Here is a 26,765-nt window from a genome sequence, read left to right on the forward strand (position 1 = left end):
TTGCAAAATTAATGAATGTTAGAATGATGTTTGATTGAAGTTAAGCGGTTTCTAGCTGTAATGATATAAAAGAATATGGAAAAATTGGATTTCTAAATAGGTAAAAATTTAATGTTATAATATATTAAGATCAAAGATCAGGATAATAAGGTGGGAAAGAAATTGCTGAATTAATTAATTGAATTGGAATACAAAAAAGGGAGGTATGAGGAGGTCAGGGAAACAAGGATATGAATGTAAGATATGGAAAGGTTGACTTTTTATTTTTATTTTTTGTCTTTTTTCTGTAAGTGTACTTTTTTATTCTGTATTTTTCTTGTATTCTTATTTTTGTTTTTTACTTTTGTATTTCTTGTTTTTATGTAATTCCTTTTTCTGAAACTTTAATAAATATTTTATATAAAAAAAACCAGAGTCATTTGTGACTGGACTTAATGGACTTACCTTTTTACTATGGTTAATCTTAACTGATTTCACGATGCATGCTGTATCCCTATTGTACGCAGCTTAGAAACTACAGCATTAAGCAATAAATAAATTCAAAGAAATGAATACATTCCCACTCAGGTTGAGATGAGAAAGTGGATTGCTCCACTTCTGATACAGGTGACAGAATACCATTTTTTAATTCTCCCTGGGTTTTTGTTTCTTAAAGTAACCCCCCCCCCCAACTCCCTACCGGCATAAAGGTAGCACATCAGTGGGGAAAAGAAGAAGAAGAAGAAGAAGAAGAAGAAGAGTTTGGATTTGATATCCCGCCTTTCACTCCCTTTAAGGAGTCTCAAAGCGGCTAACATTCTCCTTTCCCTTCCTTCCCCACAACAAAATAAAAAAATTCCTTCCTGTAGCACCTTAAAGACCAACTAAGTTAGTTCTTGGTATAAGCTTTCGTGTGCATGCACACTTCTTCAGATACACTGAAACAGAAGTTGCCAGATCCTTCTATATATTGAGAAGGTGAGGAGGGGTATTACTCAGAAGGGTGGTGGGAATCGGAGATTGGCAGATAGCTGGGATGAGCCTGTTGACGACTCTTAACGACTGTAACAGGTCTTACGAGAAAAGGCAAGGGGTGAGAAGGTGAGAAATGGCTTAGTCATGTATAATGAGATAAGAATCCAATGTCTCTGTTCAGACCAGGTCTCTCCATGGTTTTAAGTTTGGTAATGAGTTGTAATTATTCTTATCTCATTATTTTTTTTATTTTGACTATGGCAGACCAACACGGCTACCCATCTGTAACTCCCCCACAACAAACACTCTGTGAGGTGAGTGGGGCTGAGAGACTTCAGAGAAGTGTGACTGGCCCAAGGTCACCCAGCAGCTGCATGTGGAGGAGCGGAGACGCGAACCCGGTTCCCCAGATTAGGAGTCTACCGCTCTTAACCACTACACCACACCACAAACAGAGCTGAACTTGCTCCCTCCTCTTCTACTTGCCAGGAGCTACTGTTCATCTGTTTTTTGGGGATTGTTTTTTCAAATCAGAGGAGCGTTCAAAAACATAATTCCCCCACCTGCAGTCTGAAGTGGAACTGTCCATCCTACTGTTTGTTTATTTACCATCATTTTCAGCCTAATTTAGAGGGGAAATTGGGGAAAGGAGTGAATAGTTTCATGTTGGCAAATGCCGTAGGCTACTAAGTCTCCAGCACTGAAGTTGGTTGAATAATATTTGTTAGATTTGGAAGGGCTAACAAAGGGTAGTTCAGGGATCTCTGGGGAGACTGATATGAGCCCTGGGCAATATTACTCGACAGCTCTGGCTTATAACTTTCCCTTGTGAAAGCAGCCCATGAAATTGAAGTGCTCACTGCACTGGAAAACCTCTTATTGCTTTTTTCCACCTGTGTGAAGGTCCCTAATTGAAGGCCCGCATTGCCAGGCCAATGCCCGGAAATAGAATCTATTTTCAATGCTAGATGCAGCATTCCGTAGAACAAGGCTTCTGACAATGGCGGGATACTGGAGTGCGAAAAGGCTGCGCCTCTTATAACAATAGGGATGCGGGTGGCGCTGTGGGTTAAACCACAGAGCCTAGGACTTGCCGATCAGAAGATCAGTGGTTCGAATCCCCACGACGTGGTGAGCTCCCGTTGCTCGGTCCCTGCTCCTGCCAACCTAGCAGTTCAAAAGCACATTAAAGTGCAAGTAGATAAATAGGTACCGCTGCAGCGGAAAGGTAAACGGCATTTCCGTGCGCTGCTCTGGTTCGCCAGAAGCGGCTTAGTCATGCTGGCCACATGACCCAGAAGCTGTACGCCGGCTCCCTCGATCAATAAAGCGAGATAAGCGCCGCAACCCCAGAGTCGGCCACGACTGGACCTAATAGTCAGGGGTCCAAGATGAGCGCTGCAACCCCAGAGTCGGCCATGACTGGACCTAATGGTCAGGGGTCCCTTTACCTTTACCTTATAACAATGCAAGATGGCTGCTGATCTGTTGTAACCTAGAACTGCTTTTGAAATTTGTGATGCAATAATAAGACAAAGGACCCCTGGACGGTTAAGTCCAGTCAGAGGCGAATATGTGGTTGCGGTGCTCACCTCGCTTTTCAGGCCGAGGGAGCCAGTGTTCGTCCACAGACAGCTTTCTGGGTCATGTGGCCAGCAGGACTAAACTACTTCTGGTGCAACAGGACACCGTGACGAGTGCCAGAGCACACAGAAACTCCATTTACCTTCCCATCACAGTGATAGCTATTTATCTACTTGCACTGGTGTGCTATCAAATTGCTAGGTTGGCAGGAGTTGGGATGGAGCAACAGGAGCTTACTCTATCGTGTATCAATAATTAATTTTATATATCGAGAAATGCCCAACAACATTTCAAAACTCTTGCTGTAACATGAAAAAGTTTTGGGGGGAAAGATACAAAAAATAATCCAGAGGTCTAAGCAAGTGGGAAATTATTTGACTGGCTGCAGCACTGGAGCAGAGGCTTGCTGAGTCCTTGACTGAAAGATCAGTAAATCCAAGCCAGCTCAGCTCTGATGGCTGTAATGCTCCTGCGACAAATCAGGCATATCAGGGAATCTCTCCAACAACGTAACTTGCCACAAAGGGCTGCCTCAAACCAACAGTAGCAGAGAGACTGGGAAAGCCAGCTGATTGGCCAGCAGCCAGCCAGCAGGAGCTCAACTGATATGTCAATGCCAATAATAATTTGGCTTTCCAGATACTTTGATGCTCTTAGATTACAGCCAATGTATCATCTTCTAAGAACATAAGATGAGAAGAGCTTGGCCAGGCCACCCCCAAAGGTCCTCCTGGTATATACTGTTTCCAAGAGTGGTCTGAAGCTCAACATCAAAAAAACTAAGATCATGGCCACTGGTCCCATCACCTCCTGGCAAATAGAAGGGGAAGAAATGGAGGCAGTGAGAGATTTTACTTTCTTGGGCTCCATGATCACTGCAGATGATGACAGCAGTCACAAAATTAAAAGACGCCTGCTTCCTGGGAGAAAAGCAATGACAAACCTAGACAGCATCTTAAAAAGCAGAGACATCACCTTGCCAACAAAGGTCAGTATAGTTAAAGCTATGGTTTTCTCAGTAGTGGTGTATGGAAGTGAGAGCTAGACCATAAAGAAGGCTGATCACCGAAAAATTGCTGCTTTTGAATTCTGGTGCTGGAGGAGACTCTTGAGAGTCCCATGGACTGCAAGAAGATCAAACCGATCCATTCTGAAGGAAATCAGCCCTGAGTGCTCACTGGAAGGACAGATCCTGAGGCTAAAGCTCCAAGACTTTGGCTACCTCATGAGAAGAGAAGTCTCCCTGGAAAAGACCCTGATGTTGGGAAAGATTGAGGGCACAAGAAGAAGGGGACGACAGAGGATGAGATGGTTGGACAGTGTTCTCAAAGCTACCAGCATGAGTTTGACCAAACTGCGGGAGGCAGTGGAAGACAGGAGTGCCTGGCGTGCTCTGGTCATCATGGATCACTGCCTTGCCATGGTGAAGGGGCTTGAATAACTCAGAGAAGCTATGAACTATGCTGAGCAGGGCACCCAAGATAGACAGGTCATAGTGGAGAGTTTTGACCAAACGTGATCCACCTGGAGCAGGAACTAGCAAGCCACTCCAGTATCCCTGCCAAGAAAATTCCATGGACAAAGACTTCACCAGCAGACTGGAGTCTAACTTTCACACAACAATGGCACACGGTCCTGGAAAGATGGTTGAAGGTGAGGGGGCAGCAGTTTGAAAAGAATGTGTTTCCTGGTCAAGAAGGAGTGGGGGGAGAGAACCCATTAACTATAATTGTGCCACTGGTTATAGCAACTGGCCTCCACAGAAGCAAGGAGAAGAAAATTAAAACCAGGAAATTGCAGGCTGCGCATCACGAACTAGATAGGTCACGGACGGTCTCTATCATTAGAAAGTTTTTTTAAAAGAAAATTAAGTTAGACTAAGACTTTTCAGAAGGAAGAACAGGAAGGAACCATCAAGCCTAGATGACAAGATGTAATTAAGAGCGCGTTGCTGTCTTTCTCCCCAGTTCCTGCGGTGATGTCATCCCTCTCCTTGAATCACGCTTCTCCAACGTGGTGCTCTCAAGATGTTTTCAACCGCAACTCCCATTACTGCTAGCCGGCAGAGCTGTGCAGCCACCAGAACATCTGGAAGCCATCAGGTTGGGGAATCCCCTGCATAAGCTCATGCAAAATTCGGTTCCTGTATTGCCTGCACACTGTGGATGCTGCTGATAATTGCCCCTGTGTCCCTCTAGTAATGTTCACAACAGGAAACATGGACAGGCCTGCAACTGAGAAGGGTCCAATATGCAGACAGGGACACAGGCATGCGCAGAGTGCTCCCCCACCTGTGTGGGAATCCTGGACAATCAGGGATCCTGACTGGCAGAGCAGTGGTTTCTCCTCAATGCTGAACATTGTGAGCACATCTTGAGAGTATAAGATCAGGCCAGTGGCTGGATCAGGCCAGTGGCCTATCTAGTCCAGCACCTTGTTCCCGCAGTGGTCAACCAGATGGGAAGCCTGAAAGCACGAGGGCACTATCCTCTCCTGTGGCTTCTAGCAGCTGGTCTTCAGAAGCATTACTGTCTCCCACAGGCTGCTCTCATGGGTAGTAGTCATTGGGAGCCTTGTCTTCCACTGGTTTCATCATCTTCCAAAGCAGGCATGTCCAACAAGTTGGTTGTAATCTATTGGTCGATTGGGGGCGACCCTGGTTGATCTTGGTTGATCATGTGATCCTGGTTGATCCACCCCCACCCCAATACAGAAATAAAATAAGCATAACATACAACAATACAAACAACCAAATAAAAGACTTCCTTTATCCTGTATCTGGCCTCCTTATTAACTTCTTATAAACTGTTTCCTTTATGAATAATTGTTAAGATTTTTCTAATTATAACTTAAATATCCACAAAGTCTCCTGCAGACATTAATCAAAACATGTCTTGTATTTTAGGACACTGCTTTGTGATGTGTTCTCTGCATATCCCCTGTGCTTTCTGAAACTCTTGTCTAGTGTGATCTCTAATTGCCTCTGTTAATCTACCCAGTTCAATACTGTATACTCTTTGTATATTGAAAGATTCAATATACAAACACAGTTTGTCTTGCCATTCCTTTTTTGTTGGCACAATTTCTTTTTTCCAGTTTTTAGCAGTTAAGCTCAACAACTTTGGTCAATCCAATGGGTAGATCACGGGCAGTTTTTTCATAGCGGGAGTAGATCACAGTCTCTTGGGAGTTGGACATCCCTATTCTAAAGCCATCTAAGTTGTTGACCACCGCTGTTTCCTCTGAGAGTGAGTTCCATAGTTTAAATATGTACTGATTAAAGAAGAACATTCCTTCATCTATCCTGAATCTTCATCCCACAAATGTTCGTGGCAGGGTGGGGAGGTTGTCTGGCCGTCTTGCCAAAGGCAACGTGGTTCTTTTAAATGAGATTCAGAAGCAATACAAAATACACAAATGGGTGAGAAGATTAAAGGTTTTGTTCCCAAACAGCAGGCAATATGTACACACCAAGCAAGCACTTCAATCTGCCACTTGGAAGTCCTCAAGAAGCAGCGAAGCGACTCCCCCAGTAGCCTCAGTTTGCAAGGCCCTGCGGCAGATCAGTCCATGCACAAGCTTCAAAGAAACTCTGCCCAAACTGTCCAATTTTACAGATAGCCTGTGTGGCTTCCAAGGCTGGCTACGTGCAGATCCTCCAATAGCCACCGCCTCCCAATGCCTCACTTTCCCAAAACAATGTCCAACATCAAAGAAGTCAGCATTATCCTCTGCAGCTGATTAAGGCAGCTGTGTGGGGTCTTCACCTCCTCCCAACGTTCTCAGGACATTAAAGGCTGTTCTCACACCATCCAAAAACTTAACAAGAGTGTGGGAAGGGGAAGGAACAGAGACAGGGAGAGCTCCATGTTATATCACTAACTCCTCAATACAGCTTTTGGTCTTCTGGGTGCAGTTCCCATACACCGGCTTTTGTTGCACTATAGGGCAAAAGACCCCCTCCAGATGGCAATAATCGGGACTTTTTTTTAGCCAGAATTCACCGAAACTCAGTTCCAGCACCTCTCAGGTGGATGCCATTGCCATTATAAGAAAACATGGGAGGCATTCATGGTGAGTTCCGACATCTCTTTTTCTCGAAAAATCACTGGCAACAATACAGCAGCACTGGGAAGCATCATGGAATGACTAATGAAGCAGGAAGATCCAGTATAAACCCACCACTTAAGCACTATTATTGCATCAATTCATAGAATCATAGAACTCTAGAGTTGGAAGGGACCACGAGGGTCATCTAGTCCAACCCCCCTGAATGTTTGACCTTTTATTATGTTTTTATATCAGCCAGAAGCCTCCCAGAGTGGCTGGGGAAATCCAGACAGATGGGCAGGGTATAAATAATAAAATTATTATTGTTATTAATGCATGAATCTATGTGGGGCTCGAACCCGTGACAAGGAGATTAAGAATCTCATGCTCTACCAAGCTGAGCTGCTACAATATTCAGTTGTTGCAGAACACACACACACACACACACACACACCTAAATGTTTCCAGGGTTCACGGATTGCTGACTGCTGTGACGGAAACATAAAACTGGGGAGGAGGGATGGAGCGGAGCCCCTGGAACCCTGAACTGCAGGGCTCCACGCTGCAACAAAATGTTGCAAGTTTTTATACTCCGAAAAACTCCAGTGACAGCACAGCACTCAGCTATCGTGTGCCTGGCTGCCAAGTCCCCAGGAGCAGATTAGGTAATCGCCCTCCTCAATATTTCATTAGCTGTAAATTTCTACTATTCCCTCTTGGTGTATTGAAATGTGCTGGGAATTGCAGTTTCGATATTATACCAGGGAAGAGAAAAAAAGGTTGACCCGTTAAGTAAGCCATTTAGAGTATTTTATTACAAATCCCATAAAATGGGCTGGCAGAGGGGAGGGAGAGAAAAATGTCCACCCAGGAAAGACTCTCAGAGACTTTAAATCTCCAACACGGAGCCATCTTTGAAATGCGCCCCTTTAAGAGACAAAGAGATAAAACAAGAGTTATAATCAGATGCTGATATGTATCTGCAGGTTAAAAATGTAGCAATGTAGCAGCCACAAGGAATCATTGGAGAACGGGGTAACCCTCTAACACCACAGTAGTGAGATGCACCCACAGTTGCCCCCAGCATTCTGTGAAGCCCAAAGGCCAACAGGCATGGTAAGCCTCGTTCAGTTGCATATCTTCCCTTTTTTAACATGCATGTTCTTAGAATCATAGAATCATAGAGTTGGAAGAGACCACAAGGGCCATCGAGTCCAACCCCCTGCCAAGCAGGAAACACCATCAGAGCACTCCTGACATATGGTTGTCAAGCCTCTGCTTAAAGACCTCCAAAGGAGGAGACTCCACCACACTCCTTGGCAGCAAATTCCACTGTCAAACAGCTCTTACTGTCAGGAAGTTCTTCCTAATGTTTAGGTGGAATCTTCTTTCTTGTAGTTTGGATCCATTGTTCCGTGTCCGCTTCTCTGGAGCAGCAGAAAACAACCTTTCTCCCTCCTCTATATGACATCCTTTTATATATTTGAACATGGCTATCATATCACCCCTTAACCTCCTCTTCTCCAGGCTAAACATGCCCAGCTCCCTTAGCCGTTCCTCATAAGGCATCGTTTCCAGGCCTTTGACCATTTTGGTTGCCCTCCTCTGGACACGTTCCAGTTTGTCAGTGTCCTTCTTGTACTGTGGTGCCCAGAACTGGACACAGTCCTCCAGGTGAGGTCTGACCAGAGCAGAATACAGTGGCACTATTACTTCCCTTGATCTAGATGCTATACTCCTATTGATGCAGCCCAGAATTGCATTGGCTTTTTTAGCTGCCGCGTCACACTGTTGGCTCATGTCAAGTTTGTGGTCAACCAAGACTCCTAGATCCTTTTCACATGTACTGCTCTCAAGCCAGGTGTCCCCCATCTTGTATTTGTGCCTCTCATTTTCATTTTCTTGGTTTTGTCCCTTCAATCCGCCGGAGCCTGTCTTGCATTCAGGGGAAAGGTCCCTAAGTCACCAAGGCTTTGAGACCCATTGGCTACCCTCACCTGGTGTCAGGCTTCGGGGAATGGAATCCCTCCCTTGGTGGCAGTATATAAGCAGATCAAAAGAAAGGGGCGTTCTTACCAGTTAAAGGTAAAGGTACCCCTGACCGTTAGGTCCACTCGCAGATGACTCTGGGGTTGCGGTGCTCATCTCGCTCTATAGGCCGAGGGAGCCGGCGTTTGTCCACAGACAGCTTCTGGGTCATGTGGCCAGCATGACTAAGCCGCTTCTGGCAAACCAGAGCAGCGCACGGAAACGCCGTTTACCTTCCCGCCAGAGTGGTACCTATTTATCTACTTGTACTTTGACGTGCTTTCAAACTGCTAGGTTGGCAGGAGCTGGGATCAAACAACAGGAGCTCACCCCGTCACGGGGATTTGAACTGCCAACCTTCTGATCAGCAAGCCCTAGGCTCTGTGGTTTAGACCACAGCGCCACCTGTGTCCCTTACCAGTTAGTTTCTTTAATAATCACAGCCACAGATAAAGGAATGCATATCTCTCTAGAAATGCCATTGCTCCCAGTACATGTTCACCCCCTCCATCCCCAAATAATCTATGTCACTCCTACGTTGGGTAATCTGATCTTGTTGCCACTGTACTTTCTGTTCTATCACTCTCAAATTCCACCTAGTCCAGGGACGTCCAACTCCCAAGAGGCTGCGATCTACTCGCAGTGTAAAAAAACTAGCAGTGATCTACCCATTGTCGTTGGATGGATCAAAGTTGTTGGACTTTTTCTGGGAAGCCAAAGTTGTTCAGCTTTTTTTAGGAAGCAAATGAATGAAGGAAATGGAATATATGAATGAATGAATGAAACTGAATGAGCATTGCGATATACACAGAACATAATCAAAAGTCGATTATATAAAACACAGTTTAGGGTCCTGAATCCGCAGTCAAATAGTGGACCTTAATCTGATGGTCAACTTTTTGGCTAGAAACCAAAAGTTGCTGAGCTTTTTTGGGAAAGGCAAAGTTGTTCAGCTTTTCTTAGGAAGCCAGAGTGGTTGAACTTTTTTTTTACGAAACAGTAGTTATTAAGCTTTTTTATTCTTTTTTTTGGGGGGGAGATCCCTGAGAGACCATAGATCTACCAGGAACACCCCGCAATCTACCAATAGACCATGATCTACCTGTTGGATGTGCCTGATCTAGTCTTAGGCGAAGGGGGGGATCAGGAATGCTGTCCTGCCAGCTGTCCCTCTCCTGGTATTCCCTCTTCTAGCTATTCTCACCCAGTATTTCCCAGCTTTTGCCCTCTTGACTATGTCCCTCTGCAAACCACTGTTCTAAATCAATACTGTCCTCCTGCCCTTGGAAAGGTTCATAAAAAGGAGTGGGTGGCTCTCACAATTCCTCCTCAGTCCAGCCCCTAGCCCCTGGTTTAGCCAGCCAGTCAAAGCTGTTTCCCGGGTGTAGACACTGTCGCATGCTGACAGCGTCTAGGAGCCACAGGTGAGAGCCGAGTGCAGGGTGGGGACCAAAGGCTGCAATTAACATAAGAACATTAGAAGAACCTGTTGGACCAGGCCATTTGATTCACCACCTTGTTGTTGCTGTGGCCAACCAGACACCCATGGGAAGCCTACAGGCAGGACCTGAGCCAGTGGCGTAGCGTGGGTTGTCAGCACCCGGGGCAAGGCAAGTAATTTGCGCCCCCTAACCTGTGGATTTGCGTCCCCTAACCCTAACCCCCAGATGTTGCGCCCGGTGCGGCCACCCCCCCTTGCACCCCCCACGCTACGCACAACGGGACTCTTGTCTCCTGGGATTCCCAGCAACCGGTAATTTGGAAACATAATGCCTCAAAGAGTGGCGGCAGAACATTTTGTGGCGGTCGTACGGAGCTCCCGGTTGTCTCACGGACTATTGACCCATACACCACTAATCCACTGCCACCAAGCAGGTCCTTCCTGGTAAATCACTTTAATCTCAGTCAGGTTCTCAAGTTAACAAAGAAGAGTGTAGTTTATTGCAGACACAAACAAACTTTAAGCGCATTCCAAACCATAGCTGTCAACTTTTCCCTTTTCTTGCGAGGAATCCTATTCAGAATAAGGGAGTTTCCTTTTAAAAAGGGGAAAACGTTGACAGCTATGTTCCAAACATTGCTACTCTTTACCTTCTTAGTCTTATTTTATCCTGTCTCTATCTCTTCTACCTCCCTCACACTCGAACCCACTGCACCAACTGTCTCTCTATTTTCAACTGCCTGCCAACTGCTTTTCCAACTGCCTTTTCCCAACCAAACAACCAAACAACTACCCACAACCCAAACCTCGGGCTAAGCCCTTTTATAAATAGGTAGACTCCGCCTCCCGCTTTCCTATTGGTCCACATTTTAACCCTTTCTCTCTCCCCTGTACAGACATTTTCAAATGAACTGGCAAACACTACAATAGCCATCATGGCAAGTAGGCACTGGTCCCCTTATTTTCCACAAAAGTATCTAACCCCCTTTCAAAGCCATTGAAGTTGGTAGCCATCATCATTATTCTTGCATGGCAGGGGGTTGGACTAGATGACCCATGGGGTCCCTCCCAACTCTATGATTCTGTGACCTTTTGTGGGAAAGAATTCCACCACTTTACAAAATGCTGAAAATTCTTTTCTCTGCCCTCACTCTTCCAGCATTCAGCTCCGCTGGATGCTCCAAAGTTTTAGAGTCGTGAGAAAGAGAGAAAAGCATTTTTTTTGTACACTTCTGCTGCCTCTTGCTCAGATTCCAAACATACTTACTAGAAAGCAGCCTCCCTCAGCCTCCATGTGATTTGCTTCTGAGTAAAATATGCTCAGGATTGCATTCCTTTTTTTAAAAAAAAATATCTTTATTTACACATTAAAAATTACACATAATAAAACACATTGTTACGTTATGAGATAAAAAATTACACAAAAAGAAAATAGAAAAGAAAAAAAGGAAAAGTAGAAAAGAGGAGAAAAATAGAAAAAATAAAAAGTTAAAAGAAAAATTTTAATCTGTCTTAAAAAAGACAGTTTTTTAAGAAATATGAACCATCATCGACATCATTATAAACATAAATTTACAGTAAGAAGTCCTTTTATCTTCACCTTATTGATTTCTCCTTGCCACTCTTACTTTCTTATCTATGTGTAATCTCTGGTTTTACTCCCTGACTTATTTAATGACTTCCTTCTACCTCTATGCGGTTCCTAATTTCTCATATCTTAAAACTTCGGCATCCAGAATGCAGAAATTTGGATTGCATTCCAAGTTACCAGCACGCGTGCAGAACTGAAACTCACTCTTCAAAGTTCAGCCGTCACGGCAAGGCTGAGTGTGCCTGTCCTTATCTGGAGTTGCCAGCTGGCAACTAGGACTAGGACTGGATCCAGGCCATCATTTTTCCTGTACAACCCAAGTGCTTGACATTGTGCCAAGTGTCTGATATCCAAAGGTCAGCAAGAAGCATCTGTTCCTACAGAGCCACCAATCTCTTCTTCGCCCCCCAAAAGTGTAAGTTGCAGAAACCGCTAGAAATCTCTTCCCCAGACAGGAACATTCCTCCTCCTTCTTTTCTTCTTCTTCTTTGCTTGTTCCTGAGCCAAGACATTCTGCCAGTGTGACGTCGTGTCTAGCACCTGGGACAGCCAGGGAGCGCTTGCCTGTGTTGCTGAATTCATTTGCCACCTGAACGGCAAAGTACCCTTGCGAGCACAAAGGAAGCTTGCCAAAATCCTCCCATCTGTCAGGGCACCGGTTAGAAATAAAATGTTCTGCTTGTTCCAGCTTCACCTGCACCAGTAGGATTGTGTTGGCACCACTTATACATCTTTGGATTTTCCCCAGGGCAGTTTATATCTCGTGCGGCTTTGGGGATCACACTGTGTAACTATAATGGAAAGTATCAGCTTTAATTTAGAGCAAAAACAAAACCCAGACAACAAGGGTGGAATCTAACCAAAGCAAGGGGTTGCCATATTTCAAAAAGTGAAAATCCGGACACAAAAGTTGCTGGGCTTTTTTTGTGTGCAAAAATCTCAAAGAAAATATTAGTTTTTGAGCTATTTTTAATGAAATTCATCAAAATCTGCATTGTCCCAGACATTCCAGCAATTTCCCCCTGGGAAATTCCCCTATTTGGCTTAAGAGGGCCAAATACTGGCTATGTCCGGGAAGTTCCGGACGTATAGCAACCCTAATTAAGTCTCTTGTTCCATCACTGCAAGTATTTCCCCTTCTGCAATGAAACATTTTCCCACTCTCGTACCCAGATCCTTGCTCTGATGGGACATGGTAGTTGAATACCACCTTCAGCTTCCAAACCCTTATCGGCAGTGCTTTTTCCCCCCCTAGAAAAATAGGGGCCCGTACTCACCATGAAGTTGTTACAGTAAGTGTCACACTTTTTAACAACAACAAAAAGAGGTGCCAGTACTACGTACCCTTTAGTAAAAGGTAAAGGGACACCTGACAATTAAGTCCAATCGCGAACAACTCTGGGGTTGCGGCGCTCATCTTGCTTTATAAGCTGAGGGAGCTGGCGTTTGTCCACTTCTGCAGACATTTTTTCCGGGTCATGTGGCCAGCATGACTAAGCCACTTCTGGTGAAACCAGAGCAACGCATGGAAATGCCGTTTACCTTCCCGCCGGAGCAGTGCCTATTTATCTACTTGCACTGTGTGCTTTCGAACTGCTAGGTTGGCAGGAGCAGGGACCAAACAATGGGAGCTCACCCTGTCGAAGGAATTCGAACTGCCGACCTTTCGATCGGCAAGTTCAAGTGGCACAGTGGTTTAACCCACAGCGCCACCCATGTAAAAAAAAGCACTGCTTGTTGGGCAATGCCTAGTTAAACAGTAATGCAGAAATGAAGGTTACAGCAACAGGACTCTTTCATTTCTCTGTGCAACATCTTACACCTAGACCAAAGGAGGAACAAAGCTGTATTGCTATGGGCACTTACTCGGAAGTAAACAAAATTGAACACTGTTGGGTAGATTATAAATTAACACAGTTCGGATTGTGTTGCAGATTGTGCAAAACAAGCAAACTAGCATAAACTTGCTTGCTTTGCATGACCTGGGCTGAGTCCACTTGCCAGTTCCTGGCTCAAATGTGTTGTTTCAAAACCGGGTTTTTGGCTATGTGCTCTTTGCAGTATATGCTACAATGAGTTATGCAGCTGCTTGTTTAACAAACAAGAGTTTCCTTTAAACCACACCGTGTCCTTCTGTACCCACAGAGCATGAGGGTCAGTCCTTACTGAGATTTGGGGAAGGGTCTTCTCCTTAGCAGTTTTCTTCCTCTTTTTTTAAAAAAAATACTCCTGCAAAACCTGAGTTACCTGCACATATGAATGGTGCCAGTGGCGTAGCGTGGGTTGTCAGCACCCGGGGCAAGGCAAGTAATTTGTGCCCCCTAACCTGTGGATTTGCGCCCCCTAACCCTAACCCCCAGATGTTGCGCCCAGTGTGGCCGGCCCCCCCTGCACCCCCCACGCTACGCCACTGAATGGTGCTCTTTTGACCACATGAAGATCCATGACACAATTCATGGATGCAATTCAATGCACAAGAACTTGGTATAAAGCATGCCTCTGTAAATTAAGCTGGCATAAAGCTACACCAGATCCAAACTAATTCAGTAGTGGGGTGGCTACTCTGCCTAAGCCCACGGCTGGATTGTTCAGCCAGCTGAGCCCCAGCTGTACAAATTACCCTGGCATATATTCGACTAAGCCAGGGTTGGAGAGCCAACAGCATCCTAAACTGCCAACAACTGTTGCCATAGGATTGCCCATTTAGGCAGCTGTTCGCACGTATGATAAATATGGCTAGTTCCTTTTACTGTTTGCCTCCAAAACGATGCACTGGGCTTCTACAGACGAGTTTGTTTGCCCAGATCAAACTTGCAGATCAAGAAGAACAGAAACTGGGCTTTTGATTGTACATTTGCACACATATACCTTTGCTGATCCTTTAAAAAAAAAGAGTTTCCTTTCGAGCCAGCCAAAGCTTCATAATGCTCCATCAGGTCACTGTGTGAGCCAGACTGGGCAGAAGCCTCCAAGAACATCTGCTCCCCAAGAGAGAGAGAGATGATTCACTGCTCTATAATGACTTGGCGTTTTATGCCTCTCAGATTTATGTGGTCAATAGATCTAAAAAGTGTTAGCCATGTTCCCATAAAATCCTTGACTTATTTCTTACAAGGCTCCCCGCCGCCACCCCAACGCCATTCCGCAGGTCAGCATATTGCTTTGATGCCCTGGTTTTGGCAACGCAGGAAAGACGAGCCCTAAAAACTGATTTGCAGGTGGCAAACTGGGGGCTTCTCTCTTTTACAGAATGGGTGGGTGTTTCGCAAAGTTAGACAAAGGCAGGCACTTATCAATTGGCAAACACAACTTTTTAAGTTGAAAAATGAATCTTCTCCCCTCTCATTTTTTGTGCCCACCATGGCTGTACGAGAACACAGAATATGGGACTTTGTGCTCAACTTTGCTTCCTCCCTGACAATCTAAGCCTTCTTTTTTTAAAAGGAGAGAGAGCAGGTTTCTAGTCCTTATGGATACAAAGCTAGAATTAAAGTTTCCAAAGTAAGAATCAGTAGAGCTCAGTCTGCAAAATTCAGAATTTGGTTGTTCTTGGCCGAGAATTTCAATTTTGAGAGGAGGGTGAGATACATACTGTACCATATTTTTAGTTTAGTTTAGCACTCTGTACTGCATGAAATCTAGAACATACTGTTCAATTACACTCTCCACTAAAATAAAGATGGATTATCCCAAGAACTCAGAAAAGGCAGTGGCTGAGTGAGACAGACAGAACTCTCCCCCCCCCCCCGACTGTCACTATTTTGCAGGAGAGATCCATACATGTACTGTACTGGGAATTTTGGTGGATGACAGTTTTCTGCCTCCCTAGAGCAACAAATCCACTTTTTAAAATAAAAAATGAACTTTTTGCAGTTAGGAAAGTGATGGGGAAACGCACAGAAAAGTGTGTGTTTAATGAATAATAGAATTATAGGGTTGGAAGGGACCCTGAGGGTCATCTAGTCCAACCCCCTGCAATGCAGGAATCTCAACTAAAGCATCCCTGCCAGCAGCCCATTAAGCTTCTGCTGAAAAAACTCCAAAAAAAGGAGAGTCTACAATCTTCTGGAGGAGTCCACTGTCGAACACATCATACTGTCAGAGATTTCTTCCTGGAGTTTAGCTGGAATCTCCATTGGTTCAAGTCCTACTGTCCCAACCTGAAGAGCAAGAAAACACAAGCTTGATCCATCTTCCATGTGACAGCCCTTGAGATATTTGAAGAAGGCTGTGGCGTTTGCCCTCCTAGGTGTGTAACATCATACTGGGTTCATAGGGAAAGGGTTAACTGATTGTAAAATGACTAACCAATGGGAACCCAAGGGGCGGAGTTAACAGAGAGGTTTTGGGAGGAGTTAGGATGGTTGAGAAGACAGTCTGGAGTTAGAAGAGACAGAGAGGATAAGTCTGTGGGCTAGTCTGATGTGAGAGAATTTGTTAAGAGTCAGTCAAACAGTTGATATAATCAGTCAGAAGGTATTAGGAAAGTATAGGCCGGTAAAGAAACTAAAGTTAAGATACTGACAGGAATATTATCTGAGAAATCATAAACTTGTTAATGCTTATAAAATAAACTTGTTTATTTGGTTCACTCTTAACAACTGTCTGGACTCAGTGTTTTACCCAAGAGTAACGGGTTGGTGGCAGCGGGGAAGTGAGCACAGTGGTGGCACTGGGATCAATAGACCGTTAAACGTCCAGGGACCCTATGTGATCGCCACAAAGGCTTTCATAGCTCCCTCTCGGTTTCTTCTCTTCCAGGCTAAACATACTCAGCTCCCTCAATCGTTCCTCGTAAGGCTTGGTTTCCAGACCCTTGATCACCTTGGTCCTGAATCATTAATGGGAAGACATGTACACACCCCTCAAGCAAATCATGATGAATGCTCATTGTCATATATAACAAATCAGAATAGATGCTTAGTAAAGACCAGACCTCTGTGTGAGCAAGCAAATCAGGACAAATGCTCAAGAAAAGGTCATCTGGAGGGAGCGATGTCGAAAGGAAGCGATTTCCATTCTGACCTCCATTAATCACAACCAGCATTGATTCTTGGTTTCCACCTTATACTAAGTCCACTAATTAAAATAAGTTACATAATTTACATAACTTGCGTTCATTTCAATGTAAAACAAATGTCAAAACAGGGCAAAACAGCCTGTCATTAATTACATATCGTTTGCAGAACAGCAATGAAGCAAATGAATACTCATCGTGTTGATTTGACCAATTTCCATTTCTGACCACACAAACTGCAGCAATTTCTGGAAATGTTTATAGTGGCCTTAGGCAAATTACTAATCTCTTGTCCTTGGATTTCCATCGCATACCCTTCTGAAATATGGGCATAATAAATACCAGCATACCTTTCAGGGCTGGTGTGCATGTGAATGTGTTTTAACCTTTGAAGTCCTATTAATGTTTGTTATTATTACAGGGAGGAGAGTTTTCCTGGATTACATCCATTAGCTTCTGATGGGGTACCCTAGATGCTAAAAATTGGATTAAAACCGATTCTTTGTGTATTTACACCCAAGTAAACATGTATTGGCTCACACCTTTGCTGTGCAATTTACTGGAACCAAAGAAATGCAAAAGGTAGGTCATAAACAATAAACTGAAAAAAGGATCCCCACACATCCTATTAACACATCCTTGTAATAATCAACTTTGCCTGATAAAAATCTGTGAGGAAAGATTTTCAGCCTATGCCGGACAGAAATTGACTTTGAATGTCTTTCGGAAAAATCGTTTACCAGGTTAGTATGTAGGTTAACAGTCACACGAGAGGTTCCGTTTTCACAAGCGCAGCAAAAAGCATAATTACGGACAGATCTGACCTATTTCAGTCAATAATCCATTAATGTACAAGCAAAACCACAATGAATGTATGGCTCCTTATCAGATTTTGTGTTCCCCCCTCTTCCCGTTCAGTGCTATGGGATTATTAAATTTCCTGAGAAGTCAAACAAAACCCGCTGAAGAAAGTAGTTACCACCAGCCAGGACATCCGAAAGGTCATGAGCTTCTCAGCGAAATAGCAACTTATGTGCCAGGAAAGAACTTGGTTAAGAACCACAGGGGGAGAAGGTGGAAATCTGCCCAAAAACTTGCTCCGACCATAATGCCGTGAGGATGGAGATGAAACTTACAACAACTGGTCAATTCAGATGGAGAATGAATGACACCCTCTTTCGAGATAAGGAGATCCTTATGAAGGCCCAAAAAACCCTAAAATACTATTTTGAAATAAATTTGAGGACCGACGTGGAAAAGAGAGTGATCTGGGACGCAAGTAAAGCAGTGATGAGAGGCGTCTTGATTCAACAAAATTCAATAAAGAGAAAAAAACAAAATGAGAAAAAAGAAAAGATTTTGGAAAAGATAAAGGAAGGAGAGAAAAAATTAAGAACAAAACCAAAGTCCCAGGAGATTCTAAGAGAGATCAAGTTATATCAAACACAATATATGGAATTGATGAACCAAGAGATTGAATGGAAGATAAAACAAATGAAACAAAAGACATTTGAATCAGCAAATAAATGTGGCAAACTTCTGGCATGGCAATTGAAGAAAAGGCAGAAATTGAATACGGTTACAAGCCTAGAAGTGGATGGAAAGAATATATCCAAACCTAATGAAATTAGAAACTGTTTTTTGAGTTATTTTAAAAAGCTATATACCCAAGGTTCGCAAAATGAAGAAGATATAGACAAATTCCTTGATAAATATGGATTACAAAAAATCTCTCATCAAAGTAAGATGGATCTGAACCAGAGAATAACAGAACAAGAGATAGAGGCCGCCATTCAGAACATGCAACTGGGCAAATCTCCAGGACCTGATGGACTGACTTCTAGATATTACAAATCGTTGAAGGAATGGTTGACTCAACCATTAAAAGAAGTTTGTAATGAGATCCTTGAGGGAAAGAAGGCACCTGAATCGTGGAAAGAAGCATATATTTCACTCATACCAAAGACAGAGACTGAAAAGACTCAACTGAAGAACTACCACCCAATATCACTACTTAATGTGGATTATAAAATTTTTGCAGATATTTTGGCAAAAAGATTTAAAAGAGTGTTGATGGAAAGGATTCATAAGAACCAAGCAGGCTTTCTCCCTAAAAGACACCTGGCAGACAATGTAAGGAATGTAATAGACATTTTGGAAAAGCTAGAGGTGAATATAAACACTAAAGCAGTATTGATTTTTGTGGATGCGGAGAAAGCCTTTGATAATATTTCTTGGAGCTTTATGATGAAGAACCTTAATGGGATGGGGGTAGGCCAAGGTTTTGAGAATGGTATGGCTGCAGTATATTCTGAACAAAAGGCTAAATTGATTGTAAACAACGTAGTAACTGAGGAACTTAAGATAGAAAAAGGAACACGACAGGGGTGCCCAATTTCCCCATTACTTTTTATTTCAGTTCTGGAGGTGTTGCTGAATATGATAAGGAATGACCAGCAGGTTAAAGGAGTGCAAGTCGGAGCTAAACATTACAAGTTAAGAGCGTTTGCAGATGACTTAGTATTGACTCTACAAGAGCCAATCACTAGTACGAAAAAGGTTTTAGAAATAATACAACAGTTTGGCCAGGTAGCTGGATTTAAGTTGAATAAACAAAAAACCAAAGTTTTAGGAAAAAACTTAACAGACATGGAAAAGGAGAAATTCCAAGAAGAGACAGGGCTGACAGTGGTTAAGAAGGTGAAATACCTAGGGGTTTATTTGACATCTAAAAATGTGAATTTGTATAAGGACAATTATGAAAAATGTTGGTCAGAAATCAAAAAAGATCTAGAAATATGGTCAAATTTGAAATTGTCAATGTTAGGCCGAATTGCGGTGATTAAAATGAATGTATTGCCTAGAATGCTATTTCTGTTTCAGACCTTGCAGATTCTTGACAAGATGGAATGTTTCAAGAGGTGGCAGAAAGATATTTCGAAATTTGTCTGGCAGGGCAAAAAGCCCAGAATTAAATTTAAAATATTGACAGATGTAAAAGAAAGAGGGGGTTTTGCCCTGCCGGACTTAAAATTGTATTATGAGGCAGCAGCTTTTTGCTGGCTGAAAGAATGGATGCTCCTCGAGAATACGGACATTTTGGATCTGGAGGGTTTTAACAATGCTTTTGGTTGGCATGCATACTTATGGTATGACAAAGCTACTAGTGCCTTTAAAAATCATATTGTTAGGAAAGCACTATATAATGTTTGGATAAGATATAAAGATCTGTTGGAAAACAAAACCCCTAGATGGGTGTCACCAGTGGAGGCTAAAGCAGTGAAGAAACTCAATATGGAGGTCGGATGGCCGAAGTATTGGGAAATTTTGGAACAGGATGGAGATAAGCTTAAACTACAAAGCCATGAGAAATTGAAACATAAAGTACAAAATTGGTTTCAATACCGTCAAATAATGGAGTTTTTTAAACAGGATAGGAAAATTGGCTTCCAGGTGGAAAAATCAAAACTAGAAACTGAGTTGTTAGAACCCAATACTAAGATTTTATCTAGAATGTATAACTTGTTGCTGAAATGGAGTACACAGGACGAAACAGTCAAATCGGTTATGATCAAGTGGGCACAGGATGTTGGGCACAATATAATGTCAGCTGACTGGGAATGGTTATGGAACACCGGTATTAAATTTACGGCATGTAATGCCCTAAAGGAAAATATTATGAAAATGGTTTATAGGTGGTACATGACTCCAGTCAAGCTGGCAAAAATTTACCATTTGCCCGATAATAAATGTTGGAAATGTAGAGAGACTGAAGGTACCTTCTATCACCTCTGGTGGACGTGCCCGAAGATTAAGGCTTTCTGGGAAATGATCTATAATGAAATGAAAAAGGTACTTAAATGTACTTTTCCTAAAAAGCCAGAGGCCTTTCTCTTGGGCATTGTCGGCCAATTGGTGTCAAAAGGGGATAGAACTTTTTTCATGTATGCCACAACAGCAGCAAGAATACTCATCGCGAAGTATTGGAAGACACAAGATCTACCCACTCTGGAAGAATGGCAGATGAAAGTGATGGACTATATGACATTGGCTGAGATGACAGGCAGAATCCGCGACCAACGAAAGGAGACGGTGGAAGAAGAATGGAGAAAATTTAAAAGCTACCTTAAGGACTATTATAAACTTAATGAATGTTAAAGTGTTGTGGTTTTCAGAGACAAAGGGATACAGTGATATAAGGTCAGAATATAGAGAAGACTAAGATGACAGAGGTTGGAAGTAACAATTGGGAGTTGCTAAAAATTATGGACATTGGGATGCAGAAAGGGGGGGAGGGGAAGTCCAAGAAAAGAGGTTTATGAAAATATGGTATGAAACTATACGTGTATGTTTGTCTTTTTAAGTGTTTGTATGTTATTTAAAAACTTTGTAAAACCAATAAAAATTTTATAAAAAAAAAAAGAACCACAGGGGGAGAAAACAAAGCCAGCTGCTCTGGTGATGGTTTGGAAGCCAGGCCATTTCCCAGCAAAACATTTCACTCTCTACTGCAATGGCAGATAGGTTGCATTTGAGCCATGTAAGGGGCAGAGGTTTTTAGACATGCACGGTCAAGAAGACATACGCATGCACACGTTTCCACAATCCATCCAAGAGAGGAAGAAATATTATCACAGTTCAAAGAGGCCTGAAAGCCATTTGAGGAGGGCATGGAGCAAGGCTGTAAGAGTTCTAAGGTGTCCTAAATAAAATGCACATTCACAGGTGCACAAAGTGAACACCCATAGGTAAAGGTAAAGGGACCCCTGAACATTAGGTCCAGTCGTGGCCGACTCTGGGGTTGCAGCGCTCATCTCGCTTTATTGGCTGAGGGAGCCGGTATACAGCTTCCGGGTCATGTGGCCAGCATGACTAAGCTGCTTCTAGAGAACCAGAGCAGCACACGGAAACACCGTTTACCTTCCCGCCAGAGCGGTACCTATTCATCTACTTGCACTTTGACGTGCTTTTGAACTGCTAGGTTGGCAGGAGCAGGGACCGAGCAATGGGAGCTCACCCCGTCACGAGGATTCGAACTGCTGACCTTCTGATCGGCAAGTCGTAGGCTCTGTGGTTTAACCCACAGCGCCACCCGTGCCCCATAAGTGCATAAACCATGTGTCTGAAATAGTACAGAGAACAATACAGCAGCCAGGTTTAGCCCCTAGTCAACCTCCGAGACACCCTCAAGTCATGAAGCAGGAAATTCCTGATAGTGTTGGCATGCACCCAAGGAAACGGGGGCAATTGGCAGGCCCCCAGCTGGCCCCAGGCGAACTCTGGTCCTTGGTGCAGCATTAAACTGTGACCCAGGCTTTAGAAGACTGAGCACATTATCCAGCAGAGAAAATACTGTGCAGACAGAAGTGGCAGGAGAGGCTGTGTGAGCATATTTACAAGCAGGTTTTATTAAGAGTAGATCAGGACAAAAGGAAACATGTCTGATCTCCTTCGTGTCCAAAGCAAAACAGAAAGCTATACACAAAGTTCCCAGCATACTGTGCTGGAATGTAAACAGACATGTGACATGCAACAATTCCACATGTCTGTTCCTTAAGGTGGAATGGAATTATCAACAGATAGGTCCCTCACACTCTGCAAACCAGATTACAAGTATCTGTTGAATGCCCATGGTGAACTGTGAAAAGAGCAGGTATCTGTGTATGAATGAAACAAGTTATTGACAATGGATTCTAGAGTCAAGGCATTCACCAATTCAGAAGGATGCTTCTGACAAGCCAGGAAGGACAATTAGCAAGAATTATCAGGCATCTTGACTGACAGGCTTGTAAATATGTTGGAGAAACATGAACTCTGATTTACATGTACAACGCATGCTGTGGTGCGTCTGTGACATTTTGGGGGAGGTCTTTCTGTGACGAGGCAGGGTTTAAAAATTCTAACATGCTTTTGTTCTGGGCTCCTGTTCACCTCTTTGCACAGGGAGGTGGACTCTATTGCAACAGACCAATAATGATCAACAGCTTGCCGTGCTTCCTTGATAGCCTCCTTTTGCATCTCTGACTGATAGCGCACCTCATGGGATGGGGAGTTGGGCTGTAAATGCCAACCTCAATTTCCCTACAACAGCTGGTAAGGGGTATGGTCTGGGAAGAGGTCCAAGGGCCAGACAGAGATGCCTAAAGGACTGCACTCAGCTCCTGGACTTTTGAAGTTCCTCACCTCTGGTTTAACACTTTTTTCCAAGGGGGAACTCACAGGTGTGTTCCAGCACCTCTCAGGTGGGTACCACTGCCATTCTAAGAGAAAGAGGGAGGTGTTCATGGTGAGTTCCAGAACCTATTTTTCTAGAAAAAATAGCACTGATTAACACCTAGTCCCTTCCTGGCTCTTCCTGGCCTTCTGGCTGTTCCCTCACTGCGAGAAGTGAGGTTACAGGGAACCGGGCAGCAGGCCTTCTCGGTAGTGGCACCTGCCCTGTGGAACGCCCTTCCATCAGATGTCAAGGAAATTAACAACTATCTGACTTTTAGAAGACATCTGAAGGCAGCCCTCTTTAGGGAAGTTTTAAATGTTTGATGTTTTAGTGTGCTTTTTATATTCTGTTGGGAGCCACCCAGTGGACGGGGTATAAATTATTATAAATTATTATTATTATTATTATTATTATTATTATTATTATTATTATTATTATTATTATCCTCTGGCCTTCCTGTAAAGAGTAGAAGCTTTCACTCCCTTTTTTCAATTAACCATGGTTTGTCATGCTTTTAAAATCCATCAAACTGTGGTTAGCTTTAACTATGACTTATGAAACAAACCATAGTCAAGACTACCAGAGTTTAAGGGACAGACGCAATGCTAAACTGAAATTAGAAGTGAAGCTTTCAAACTCCGCACAACCACACTGGAGGCAGGGAGGGGAGGAGGAGGCTTGTGAGTCTGGGTAGAGGTTAGGTTCGTCTCCTTATAACAAACCACAGCTTATCATGGCACCCAAATGCAACCCGTAACGTGATCTGAAAAAGCCAACATTTCCCACTCGTTTCTTTGTCCCTCTCCCCTTTCCAATCAAAAGGTTCTCATGCGTTTCTGAAGATCCATGGGGAGAAAACTCAACAAATGTTGTCAGCAGAAATGATGGTGAGATAAGCATTCACAACACACCGTGTGCCAGCAATGCTTTTTTTCCACACTGCCTTCAATTTTGAGAAAATACACAGCCCATTGTCCACCTCCAGGCTTTGAATCTCAGCCAAGCACAGCAAAGGTCCTTTCCAATATAACTTTGAAATGCAAGCCTACCTCTGGTATTTTGCAGCAAAGAGACAGAACACTTTAGAGTAGAAGGATGCATTTTGCAAAAGTGAAGGGCAACACTTACCATCAAACAATGCTTAATTTATTGCATGGATCTATCTTGCATTATAAGTACACAGGTGGCGCTGTGGGTTAAACCACAGAGCCTAGGACTTGCCGATCAGAAGGTTGGCTGTTTGAATCCCCGCGACGGGGTGAGCTCCCGTTGCTCGGCCCCTGCTCCTGCCAACCTTGCAGTTCGAAAGCATGCCAGTGCAAGTAGATAAATAGGTACCACTCCGGCGGGAAGGTAAACAGCATTTCCGTGCGCTGCTCTGGTTCGCCAGAAGCAGCTTAGTCATGCTGGCCACATGACCCGGAAGCTGTACGCCGGCTCACTCGGCCAGTAAAGTGAGATGAGCACCGCAACCCCAGAGTCATCCGTGACTGGACCTAACAGTCAGCGGTCCCTTTACCTTTATCTTCCATTATAATGTAGCGGGGGGGCGGGGGGTAGGAAAAAAGAAATGTGTGAAATTTCACCATTTATCTCTCTAATTCTTTAAATGTTGACTACTAAATTGGCAAAGGACACATCCTCTTTTTAAAAATGAGAGTCATCACAGCGATCCTAGTTAAAAGTAGAAGTCGGACAATGTGTCCTCCTTTTTGCTCTTCGAAATATGGCAGCCCTACCCCTACCTTGTTACTGCAGGCTGAATAAATCCTCTCTTTTCCCACCCTGGTGTGATTATTGACTTGTCATCCCAGCATTGGACTTTTGCCCTCTCAGTGTGGCATTGCCTGCCTTTTGGACCTTCCTTCCATTATATATCAGACAAGCACATACTTTAAAGCCCTTCCTTTTCCAGCAAGGCTTTTAAGTGGAGACATTTGTCTCAGTCAGCAATAGTCCCTGTATTGGATTTGAACAGTATTGTGGTGTTGGGGTTGTTGTTTTTTTGTTGAATCGCTTCAGGATGTTTCATAGAATCATAGAATCATTTCGTGGAAAGCGATTCATAAACAAAATGAAATGTGTAAAATCATTTGCTTGGGTTTGCAAGACTTGGATTGATTAATAAAAAATAATAACAATAGCTATAATAATAGTAATAGCAGGAATCAAATAATGAGACTTCATTCAATGGAAATACAGTGCATGTTCATCCAATTGCAGAGCAAGCCGCAGTGTTGAAATCTTCAGATAATTACTTTAAAGCGTTAGTCTAATCTGCTTAATAGAGACTAGTCAAATAACTACTCTCCAGGCATGCAGATGACAAGGGACAGAAAGCAGGCAAGGCTAACCTTCTTGTGCTGCTATTTCCGCTGTTGCACAGACTGGCATTACAAGAATAGGAGACTTTGCCTGAAAAAGCAGGTATGTACCTAGGGTTACATACGCTTCTGGTTACAGATGCTTCAGGTTACAGACTCCGCTAACCCAGAAATAATACCTCGGGTTAAGAACTTTGCTTCAGGATGAGAACAGAAATCACGTGGCGGTGACAGTGAGAGGCCCCATTAGCTAAAGTGGTACTTCGGGTTAAGAACAGTTTCAGGTTAAGAACAGACCTCCAGAACAAATTAAGTTCTTAACCCGAGGTACCACTGTAGGGTTTTTTGCCAAAGACAGCTGGACCAAAGTGGTGAATGCATGCATGCTTATCTGCAATCACATATCATGTGTCCTCATCCAAAAGCAGTATAGATATGGATCCCTGCTGAACATCACACAGGCCCCATTTAAAAAGAGCGACGTAAATCCGAATCACCTTTGAGCATTGCGCATGCAGTCAAGTTGTGGCAGGCTTCCCCCTCCGCTCTTGTGCACTCGATTTTCTTTTGGGGATCCATTTATAACGCTGGCAAATGTGCTGCCTGCTCAGGACACTTCCCCAAACAATGGTCTTTTCAGTTAGGAATGATGGGAACAGCTATTTTTTTACACACCCGAACAATAACCAAGAGTTGGGAGGAAATCAAGGGAAGACAGTTCTGACTTTTCAGCAGAACAGAGTCAATTTGCATCCACCTTTGCATCTGGCAGCAATGTATAAAGTCTCCCCAGTTCAACCAGCCAACGAATTACCATCATGACCTGCATAATAATAATAATAATAATAATAATAATAATAATAATAATAATAATAATATTTATACCCTGCCCATCTGGTGGCTCACAGCATATATCAAAACATACTAAAACATCAAACATTTACAAGTCCACCACATGTGGTAAAATATACCTTCCTTTTCTTTACATTTTCAGCATTCATTAGTTCTTGTCTTATACATTTTGGCCTACTGAGCAGTCCATTCAGCTTGGTCCTGTCTCCACTGACTAACAACAGCAGCCATCTGGGTTTTCAACCGTGGCCCCGACTTGGTGGAACACTCTCCCACAAAAGACCAGGGTCCTGCGGGATTTGATATCTTTCCACAGGGCCTGCGAGACAGAGCTGTTCCACCAGGCCTTTGGTCGGGGTTCAGTCTGATTCTTCTCTTTCTGTATAACAACAAGCATTAAAGACGCCTCCTAGCACTCTCACAGGTCCTTTATAAGACCAGTGGTAACAGCTGGCCCTGGAGAATATTAACCACTCTCACTGTTACCCATGGACTGCCATCTGTTCATATTTTAATTTGCTCTGAACTAATTTTAAGTTGTATTTTAATTAATTGATTGGCTGTTTTTGTGTTCTTTGTATACAGTGGTACCTGTACCGGTACCTTAACAGTGGTTAAGAACTTAATTCGTTCTGGAGGTCCGTTCTTAACCTGAAACTGTTCTTAACCTGAGCTACCACTTTAGCTAATGGGGCCTCCCGCTGCCG

At 43.5% G+C, this 26,765-nt stretch overlaps 1 protein-coding gene and 2 long non-coding RNA genes across 4 annotated transcripts in view; 1 reads left to right on the forward strand and 2 right to left on the reverse strand.

Moving 5' to 3' along the window:
• KCNQ3 (potassium voltage-gated channel subfamily Q member 3) overlaps positions 1-26,765 on the reverse strand; it is a 161,400-nt gene that overhangs the window by 63,090 nt on the left and 71,545 nt on the right. The gene's annotated exons all lie outside the window — the stretch shown is intronic.
• The window catches only part of LOC309539677, a 36,907-nt gene continuing 17,378 nt past the window's right edge, over positions 7,237-26,765 (reverse strand). Inside the window, exons 2-3 of the long non-coding RNA XR_014222943.1 lie at positions 11,325-11,391; positions 7,237-7,515 (exon numbers count right to left, since the gene is read on the reverse strand). This is a non-coding gene — a long non-coding RNA (uncharacterized lncRNA). The remainder of the gene's footprint in view (positions 7,516-11,324; positions 11,392-26,765) is intronic.
• Positions 10,568-17,146, forward strand: LOC309539679. Of its 2 annotated transcripts, none has more exons than XR_014222945.1 (3): positions 10,568-10,889; positions 12,337-12,435; positions 17,087-17,146. It is a non-coding gene; the product is annotated as an uncharacterized lncRNA (long non-coding RNA). The 2 variants fall into 2 exon arrangements; XR_014222946.1 differs by lacking the exon at positions 17,087-17,146 and adding an exon at positions 16,410-16,722.

Source organism: Podarcis vaucheri, assembly GCF_965113315.1.
Source record: "Podarcis vaucheri genome assembly, chromosome: 8".
NCBI lineage: Eukaryota > Metazoa > Chordata > Lepidosauria > Squamata > Lacertidae > Podarcis > Podarcis vaucheri.